This window comes from Rhinopithecus bieti, unplaced genomic scaffold, assembly GCF_001698545.2.
Source record: "Rhinopithecus bieti isolate Rb0 unplaced genomic scaffold, ASM169854v2 scaffold_39746, whole genome shotgun sequence".
Taxonomy (NCBI): Eukaryota; Metazoa; Chordata; class Mammalia; order Primates; family Cercopithecidae; genus Rhinopithecus; species Rhinopithecus bieti.
Window position 1 is genome coordinate 1715963 of NW_016816960.1, and position 10343 is coordinate 1726305.

The 10343-nt window shown below is 50.8% G+C and overlaps 1 long non-coding RNA gene across 1 annotated transcript in view; it reads left to right on the forward strand.

Annotated features, from left to right (window-relative positions):
- The window catches only part of LOC108517662 (uncharacterized), an 18510-nt gene continuing 8167 nt past the window's right edge, over nucleotides 1-10343 (forward strand). The window contains exons 1-3 of the long non-coding RNA XR_001882176.1: nucleotides 1-2279; nucleotides 7036-7106; nucleotides 9104-9224. This is a non-coding gene — a long non-coding RNA (uncharacterized LOC108517662). The remainder of the gene's footprint in view (nucleotides 2280-7035; nucleotides 7107-9103; nucleotides 9225-10343) is intronic.

The following is a 10343-nucleotide window of genomic DNA, read 5'->3' on the forward strand; positions in this document are numbered from 1 at the left end:
AGGTGTCCTGCAGGCAAGAGCCAAAAGACGCTAATGGTCTGGCCTCTCTCTGCCTCCAGGAGCCTAAGTTGTTCCTTCTCCTACAGCGGAGCTACTCCCCTTTTCGAAATCCTCACTATTCCTAACCCACACTGTCCAGCTGGGTTCTTCTGGAGATATTACTATGTATCATCCCAGATGTGCGGACTGCGCCAGCAGCACCACCTTAGGAGTGATCACTCCTGAGATAATGATCATGATCATTATCATCAATATCCACAACTGCCCAGTGCTCGCACGCAGAGCCAGGAGCTAAGAGTGACCGGATTAGCATCTCCCACACCAACCCCTGCCTTGGTCAGTAGCCCAGGTTCCTCACGCAGGGATGGAGGTGGGCAGAGAAGAGTGAGGAGGGTGAATTATACGGCAGGGTCTCTCACAGCTAGTGTGGGTCTTTTCTCATTCCCCCTCCCTGCCTCATAACTAAATATTTTATTTAAATGAGTGGCACCTTCCTGAAGAATTGCCACAATTAGACTCCACTCATCTGTTCAGGTTTTTTTTTTTTTAGTTCATCTTTTAAGGCACCTGCTGTCTGTGGGTGGTAGGGGACATGAAACGTTCCACACAGCAACCCCCAGATAGCTGCCTATGGCTGGTTCTCTTGGCTATGAGGGCGGTACCATTGTCCGACTGGATGTGCTCCAGGAGTTCAGATATGTAGCAGTATGTTTAGGAGTTGTCAAGCAGCACCCCCCACATTCCCCACAAATGGGAATTGCTGTGTCATACCCAAGAAAGGCATCTACTGTCATTAGCACCCAGTGGGTACTCCTGGCAGGAGGGGAGGGGGTCTGTGGAGTCTATTTTCCAGGACTGGCCAGGTCAGTGTACTGGAGTGCACAGTTCACTGTGGCAGTCACCTTGACTGTGGAGCTGGTACACTTGCAGGCTTGCTTAGCCTCGTGTGCTGGCTTCAGTAGGCTTTGACATGGGCCCCAGTCCTGAGCCATAGACAGATGGCCAGGCCTCGTGTGATGGTGTATCCAGGTGGCTCTGATCCTCATCTGGGCTATGCAGAATCGGTCAGCTTGTTGGTTTCACTGACGTTCACTGCCAAAGGGTCCTTTTCCACGGGTTTTCAGAGGCCCCAGGCCCTGTGCAATCTGTAGCCTAATGTTTGTCCCAACCAGGGTTGGGACTTGACATCCACTTGTTCCATTGTCAAGCGTCAGACCACACGGTCAGCCCACTGGCTGTGAACTTTGGAGGGGGCAGTTTCCAGGGCACCACAGCCTGCACCAGTGCCCCTGGCAGACTTCTCTCTTCATATGCAGCTTTTTTCAGTTTTTCTGTGGGTCCTGTAGCTTGGCTGATCTGACTGCGAATCAGGCCCAGCCCTCCTCAGGGACTGAGCTATGGTGAAGTCCTCAAGGAGGCTGAGGTGCTGGTGCAGATCCCAGGCCTGGGGTAGCTGCACCTGGCGGGTGACTGGCCACTTTTTCAGGCAGGTGGGAGATTCCATTGACGCCTGGCTTCCTCCTTTCTTGGCTGCCCCCCTGTGATTTGATGACAGACGTTTGCTGGGCAGTGTCCACCGTGTTGGTGTCTTTCCTCCAGACCCACCGTGTAAGAGGCTGCCTGGGAGGAACCATGCGTGGGGAGCTCTACCCTCAGTGTCTACCTACACCCAACTGCAAGCCAGTAATTGCTGCTCAAGGGGGTGTGCTGGGCCATCAAGTGACTGCTGTACTCAGAACACCAGGGGTCACCTTTGCTGACTGCCAGCATCCTGCTGCAACTGGCTCCAGGCTGAGTAATTGTCCACCACGCACGCTCATAATTTTCAAGGCTCTTCAGGACTAACTGGCTGGGGAGGGCAGTCCGCACAGCTGCTGGATGGTTTCCTTACGCACCTCTTTCTCTCTAGCTCTTTAGTGCTGTGGCCCCTGCCCTCTTCTATTCTATGTTGCTTTACCGCCATCAAGTGGCTGGGCAGGCGAAACCTGGTGGGCTCCCAGGTGTGTCCTTGTCCCACCGGCCACTGTCCTAACTGTGGCTCTTCCCCGCTGGGAGCAGGCCTTGCAGTCAGGAGTCACAGCATCGGCTGATGTGCAGAGCTGCTCTCTCCTTCCAGGCCCCCTGACCCAGCCTCCTCCTCTATTTCATCCTGTCTGGTTTTGTTTTTGTTTTAAAACTCCCTGAGCCCAGGAACTCGCTGGACATCAGGAGGGGCAGTGTTTGGGTGGCTGGTTTCAATCCTTCCTCTTGCTACTCAGCCTGCAAACATTCCTCAGCAGGTAAGACAGAGGGGGCACCCTGTTCCCTTCCTCTCACCTTCCCTGGGTGACAGCATGCCTGGGTGATCCTGGGGTCTTCCACATCTCTTCCTTTGGTCAGCCACGTGGGCCTTTTCTGTCTTCTCTCCAGAAAGACGTTGTACCCTTACTGGCCTCAGGTTTGGGATCAATTTATCAAACTGTGAAACAATTTCCAAGTGACAGCATGGGTGGCTACGTGACTGCAGTTGCTGGTGGACTTGGTACACTTCCATGCATCCAGCCAGGGACAAGACAATGAGCCCACGTGGATTTAGACAGTTTATTGTTTACAAGAACAGCAGAAGCAAGATGGGCAAGAGGTCAATTCCCTTGTCCCTCATCCCACAGTCTGACTCTGACCTGGAGGGGTCAGATGACAGTGTGAGCAGAGGGTCACTCAGTCGTTTAGGAGCTGCCCCCATATTACAGTCAAGCAATATTGTAGCCTGCAGATGAGAAAGACCTCTCAGTGGCTTCTCCCAAGTCTTAGCTTCCCTGGCTCCAGGAGGAATTGTAGGGCATTCAGCCGAGACACAGGTTGGACTGCAGTTGAGCCTTGCTTATGTGGCCTGCATGGATACGTGCAAGATTTCCAGGGAGCTGTGCAGAGTCACAGCCCATTCTCCACTCCGTTTCCTAATGGAGATCTGACACCCCTCCCTCACCCACCTTCAGAGCTTCCCTTCATCCCTGGTCAGGTCCTGATGGAGAGCGCACCCCTTAGTGCTGAGCACTCTCATCTGGGATTCCTCCCTCCTCGTCCCCACTTCTGTTCCATCAGCACCTCTGTTAGCCCGAAGGTAACATGGGTCTTGGGCACATCTGCTTCTCTCTGTGCCCATGCACGCTCTTCTCCAGGCTCTGGTCCCCTCCCAGCTGGACACCTCCTGCCCGAGCCTCCTCCCTGGTCTTCCTGCTGCCTCTCCCGCCCCCATCCCAGCCAGGTGCCAGCAGCCAGAGGCAGCCTCGTGAAATCAGCCCTGCTCACACCCCTCCATGGCTTCCCAGTGGCTAGAATCAATCCAGCCTCTTTCTCTTGACTCACAGGCCCGGTCCCTGGGGTCACTCTGGAATCCCTCTGCCAGCCCTTCGTGACTCCTACCCCCTTTCCTCTCTGTGCTCTCGTCCCTCTTGCCACCTGTCTTGATGTTCCTGGAGCCCCCTGAGCCTCTCCCTCCTCATGGCCCTGCACTGGTGTCCCCTGCCTGTTCCTCACTCTCCCTGAAGCAGGCTCATTCTTGTCCTTCAGGTTCCAGGCTAAACAGTGCTTCCCACGAGAGGCTTCCCTGACCCGTGGTTTGCCGCCTCTGCCCTCTCCCTGCATCCAGTCATTGTGCATGTTTTGTCCTCACTGACACCCTTTCCTGGCTAAATTCCCCGCTCCTTGCTGGACTAGGTGCCTGGGGAGGGCAGGGAGAGGCCTCCTCTATTTTGGTCACTACTTCATCCCCAGGACCTTGAACTGTGCTCTGCACAAGGTCCATTAAGTGAGTGAATGACAACGAGGCAGCAGCTCCGCAGCACCTTCTACACCCTCCTCCTCGCCATCTAATCTAGTTTCGTGAATGGCATAGCCGGGAATTCAAGGCAGCTGTTGCTCCTCAGTGTGGCGCTAGTTGGGGAGCTAGAGGGAAGGGTTCAGTTCAACTCCAGGACAGGGTCTGAATAATTCAGAACACGATTTTTTTCTTTTGCCACGAAGTCTCACTCTGCCACCCAGGCTAAAGTGTAGTGGCATGATCTCCACTCACTGCAATCTCTGCCTCCCAGGTTTGAGTGATTCTCCTGTCTCAGCCTCCCAAGTAGCTGGGATTACAGGTGTGCACCACCACACCTGGCTAATTTTTGTATTTTTAGTAAAGACAGTGTTTCATCATGTTAGCCAGGCTGGTCTTGAACTCCTGACCTCAAGTGATCCACCCACCTCAGCCTCCCAAAGTGCTGGGATTACAGGCATGAGCTACCATACCTGGCCCAGATCATTATTGATGACACCACTGAGGCTGGGGAGCCATGACCCTGCCCCCTTAAGAACCCTGCTCCAGGCCGGACGCCGGTGGCTCAAGCCTGTAATCCCAGCACTTTGGGGAGGAGGCGAGACGGGGCGGATCACGAGGTCAGGAGATCGGATCATCCTGGCTTAATACGGTGAAACCCCGTCTCTACTAAAAATACAAAACACTAGCCGGGCAACTGGTGGCGGGCGCCTGTAGTCCCAGCTACTCCGGAAGGCTGAGGCAGTGAGAATGCGCGTAAACCTGGGAGGCGGGAGCTTGCAGTGAGCCGCGATTGCGCCACTGCCACTCCAGCCTGGGCGATAGAGCGAGACTTCCTACTCAAAAATAAAAAAAAAAAAAAAAAGAATCCTGCTCCAAATTGAAACAGTAACACGCATCCATGAGCTAGGACAGGGAAGAGAATGACAAGGACTCTAAACCACCTGGCAGTGAAATTTCCAATGGAAAGGAGACCCGCTGGACCCCTTGGTGCTGGGGGTGGAGTCAGAGAGGGCAGCACTCCTGGAGACTCAGATCGGTTTTCAGGTTGTTGCCCCAGCACCAAGCCGAGAAGTGAGCAAGGAGGATTTGAAGCATCAAGTCCACACCGAGGTGTGCTCAGTGGGAAATCCCTCAGCCCTGACCAGCCAGCAATTCCAAGACCCAGGGGTGAAGGGAGGTGCAGGTGAGGGTGAGTAGAACCTGTGGCTTTTCCTGGAAGGCAGGGAACAGGAGTGGGAAGTCACAGCTTGGGCAACGGGGGACCGAGCTGCAGGGCCGCGTGACCCTGTGCCCCATGGGATGTGGCTGTCTTCCTCAGCTCCTGGGCCTCAGAGCAGTGCTGCAGCCCATGCCAGGGAGTGTGAAGACAGAGCTAACCGGAGTGCCCTGGGGTGCCTTTGGGTGGAGGTTGCTGGCGGCTGGGACAGATGAGTCCTGCCCACTGTCTCCTCTGGGGACAGTGACATCTTTCCCTGCTCTGATGGCTTGAAAGGACCTGCATGGCCGAGCTGCCCAGGGAAACATTGAGGTGCTTCCTCTGTGTTCTGAGGAGCCAGGTGCTCTCTGCACCCCAGTTGCTGGAGCCCAGAGGGTGGCAACCTGGAGCTAGGACAGCGGTGCCTGGTGCAGTGAGGGCTCTGGGTCTGTGTGGCCTGGTTAGCACAGGACCATGAGGAATGGGTGAGGACCATCAGTAAGGGGCCATCTCCAAGGCCTACCTTCAGAGGCAAGCTCTTCTCTACCACACAATTGCTTTGATCCTCGTGGGAAATGTGGTGGACCCTTCTAAGGGGCGGCAGAGAGCACTGGAGGAGAGAGAAAGGGGCCAGCAGGCACATGGGAGATACTTTGACCTCAGGGAACCACCGTTTCAAACCAGAAGGGATCTTTTATGCCCTGCTGTCATGCAGCCAAACCAGGCTCACTATGAGAAACAAAGCGGACAAACGTGCAAGCAGGTGCATCCACGCATCTGTACATCCTCTGAGCAGTGCAGACAAGTGGCTGCAGAGGCCCCCGGCCTGTCTTAGGCACTAGCACAGGACTACTCATCACTAGTTCCTGCATTTCGTTCAGGTTTGGCCAAGGCATCCCTAGGGACAAGCACGGGTGACAGCAGGTAAGCTGAAATCAACCTGTGCTTACACAGTGAGTCTTGCCAGTGCCTCCGAGGAAAGGTGACCTTGGTGAAGTAAGTGGTCACTGGTTTCCTGTGTGCCTGGTCCTGCTGGAGAAAGAGCCTGGAAAACATGCCTAGTCTGTGTGGTCACAGGAGGAAAGGACAGAGGTGGAGGCTCTGTCTTGGCAGACAGCACCATGAAACTGGATCTTGAAGAATGGATTTGCCAGAGTGAGGAATGGCTTGCCTGGCAGAGGGGAAGGCAGAGATAAAGGTCCAGAGGTAGAAGGGCCTGGCTTTCCAGAATGCAGAGAGCTGGGAGATGACTTGCGGGGAGGTCAGGCAAACCCCAAGTGAGAAAGGCTTTCAAAACCCGCAGGGGCATTTCCCCATATCCCATAATGTTCAGCCTCTCAGTAGTTTTTTTTTCTGCTCTGGTGGTGGCTTTCAAACATATCCACCAATTCTTCCACACTCTCCCCATCAAAGGCCACGAACTTCACCTTAAACCATGGCCCTTAATAATTGCCGCAGGAGGGAGCCGAGTACCTTCTGAGGCTGCTTATAGAAAGCCACACAGGTCCTGCCAGTTCTCCTGGGATGCTTGTTCTGGGATCCTTTAACCATCGTGCTAGGAGTCTGGCAGCCCTGAGCTGCCATGTGGGGACACCTCAGAGAGAGACCCGGTAGACCCAGCCTATCCAGCATCCAGTGCCTAGAGTCTTACCAGCCCAGACACTGGGTGCATGAGTGAGGACACTTGCGTGTGACTGCAGCCTCCATGGACTGGAACCTTAGAGATGCCCTCAGGCAACAGCTGCCTAGCAGCCCAGTCAGCCCCAGATTCCTGAGCAAAATAAACCTCGGCTATTGTTTCAAGCCATTGTTTTGGGATGGCTTTTTAGTGCAGCACTAGGTAAACAGGGCAGTCCTTGCCAAACCTACTATTCATCTTTTAACTTTTAGAGTTTTTCTATACTTCTACTTAAAAATGGGAATCTATTAAAATGGGAAACTTCATATACCTGTGTACATGGAAATCCAGCATCAATGACCATAAACGGAAGACAATTCTATAAACACAGGAAACAAAGGCATGTGTTTGGTTTCTACACAGATGCTGCTGTCTCTTGGAGCCTGCACCTCGGCAGAGGCTGATTCCAGCTTGCAGTTCTCCACTACTTGCAGGTGTGGCATTGAAATCATTCCTTGGTATTATCTGTCTTTGTGATTAATGATAGTTTAAGATGGTACATAGCCACAACAAGTGACAGAATTTAATTTCACTAGAAATTTTAAATTGCAGAGCTGAAACAACAGAATGCCCCTTGGTGAAAAAGCAATGTCAAGCAGATGAGTAGTTTTTCCACAGTAAAAGTAACTCAGCAATGAGTATTTATTTTTGGCTACAGGCAGGCATGCAGAGCTTTTTTTTTTTTTTGAGATAGAGTCTCACTCGGTCACCCAGGCTGGAGTGCAGTGGCACAATCCCAGCTCATTGCAATCTCTACCTCCCAGGTTCAAGTGATTCTCCTGCCTCAGCCTCCCGTGTAGCGGGGATTACAGGCATGCACCATTACGCCCAGCTAATTTTTCTATTTTTGGTAAAGACAGGATTTCACCATGTTGGCCAACCTGGTCTCGAACCCCTGACCTCAGGTGATCTGCCCACCTCGGCCTCCCAAAGTTCTGGGGTTACAGGCATAAGTCACCATGCTCAGGCTCAAAGCATTCTTTAAATGAAATGCTTAGTATAGTCAAATACTGATAACCTGCTGGGCAGAGATCAAGGCGAGACTGGACTAAATTCACCAGGTGCTAGTCATTGAGTGTCTGCTGTGAGGCAGATGCTTTGCTAAGGCTGGGCATTAAAAAAGGCCCAGTAGGCCAGGTGCAGTGGCTCCCAGCAGTTAGGGAGGTCAAGGTGGGAGGATCACTTGAGCTCAGGAGTTTGAGCTCTATGAGCCTCGGCAACATAGTGAGACCTCATCTGTATAAACATTTTAAAAATTAGCTGGGCATGGTGGCATGTGCCTGTAGTCCCAGCTACTCAGGAGGCTGAGGTGGGAGGATTACTTGAGCCCAAGAGGTTGAGGCTGCAGTGAGCCTTGTTTGCATTACTGCACTCCAGTTGGGGCAACATAGTGAGCCGTGTCTCCACCAAAAAAAAAAAAAAGAAGTCCAACACTTAGCTCTTAACTCCATTGGTTCAACCATGCAAATAATTCTTCTCTGTACTACCTCCTGTCCAGTTCTGCTACCACCCCTTAGTTCAGTTTCTCCTTCCTTCTGTCTTACAAATGATGTCATGGGTGATTTCCTGTGGTTAGTGTGGATTCCCTCCATGAATCACAGAGCAACTTTCTAGCATCCCAGTTCTGAGTCCACTGCACAACAGGAAAGGTGTCTTCTGGAACTGACTTCTATCCTCCTTTCCAGTCACAATCCTGGCATTTATTAAATCTTGTAATCTATCATTCTGCCATATGAATCTTCTAAGACAGTGGCCCCCAACCTTTTTGGCACCAGAGACCAGTTTTGTGGAAGACAATTTTTCCACAGACTAAGGGTTGGGTGGGGTGGGATGGGGGGTGGTGATTTCGGAATGATTCAAGTGCATTACATTTGTTGTGCACTTTATTTCTATTACTATTACACTGTAATATGTAAAGAAATGATTATACAACTCACCAGAATGTAGAGTCAGTGGGAGCCCTGAGCTTGTTTTCCTCCAACTAGCGATGGTCCTATCCAGGGGTGATGGGAGACAGTGACAGATCATCAAGCATTAAGTTCTCGTAAGGAACCTGCAACCTAGATCCCTTGCATGCACAGTTCACAATGGGGTTTGCACTCCTATGAGAATCTAATGCTGCTGATCAGACAGGAGGAGGTGCTCAGGTGGTAATGCTGGTGATGGGGAGTGGCTGAAAGTACAGGTGAAGCTTTGCTTACTCGCCCACCACTCACCTCCTGCTCTGTGGCCCAGCTCCTAATAGGCCATGCTCCTAATAGGCCATGGACCAGTACTATGAGCATGGACTACTACCGTGAAGGGAGTTGGGGACCCCTGTTCCAGAATTTACCCTCATTCTCCATGCCCATTCACTCCTCAATGCTTTCACCTATGCCAACTGATTTTAATATTGTTCTTCTGATTTTAATGTTGTTCTGCATTGGTCAAGTTTGCAGCAGGAGACAGATGGTCCTCTTGACAGTTGGAACCATTGGGCCTCTTTCCAAAAGTGTGGGCTGTGTTTAGAGAAACTAACAAGGAGAGGAATCACCCTGCGGCTAGCAATAATGGTGAGACACTTAATATTACTAGCCCTGATGGGGCAGCAGAGAAGGACTTTAATGAGAAACAGATGAGAGAAGGGTTGAAAGACGGCCCCCTGCAGAGGCTGCTGTATGCGTTGGTGTTGGCACTGGGCGGCCCAGAATAAAACAACCACTCCATATGCTGCACCCAACTGGGAGCCAGAGGCCCCCAGAATCCGGTTACAGAGAGAGATGTTAAAGGGTGTAGAGCAGATCTAAAAGGGTAAATGGGAGCTATCCAGCTTGCCTCTTCAATGGATTCATTTCTATATTTATTTCAATAGTTTTTGGGGTACAGGTGGGCTTTGGTTACATGGATAAGTTCTTTAGTGGTGATTTCTGAGATTTAGTGCATCCATCAAGCAGTGTATACTGTACCCAGTATATAGTCTTTTGTCTCTCACTCTGCTCCCAACCGTCCCCCTCCCAAGTTTCCAAAGTCCATTACATCATTCTTATGCTTTTGTGTCCTCATAATTTAGCTTCTGCTTATGAGTGAGAACATACGGTATTTGGTTTTCCATTCCTAAGTTACTTCACTTAGAATAGTGCCTCCAGCTCCATCCGAGTTGCTGCAAAAGACATTATTTTGTTCCTTTTTGTGGCTGAGTGATATTCCATGATGTATATATACCATATTTTCTTGATCCACTTGTTGGTCAATGGGCACTTAGATTGGTTCCATGTCTTTGCAATTGTGAATTGTGCTGCTATAAACATGCGTATGCAAGTGTCTTTTTCATGTAACGATTTCTTTTTCTTTGGGTAGATACCCGGTAGTGGGATTGCTGGATTGAATGGTAGATCCACTTTTAGTTCTTTAAGGAATCTCCACACTGTTTTATACAGTATGGTTGTACTAATTTACATCCCCACCAGCAATGTAAAAGTATTCTCTTTTCACTACTTCCATACCACCAATATCTATTGTTTTGTGACTTTTTAATTATGACCATTCTTGCAGGAGTAAGGTGGTATCTTATTGTAGTTTTAATTTGCACTTCCCTGATGATTAGTGATGTTGAGCATTTTTTCATGTGTTTGTTGACTGTATATCTTCTTTTGAGAACTGTCTTTTTTTTTTTTTTTTTTTTTTTTTTTTTT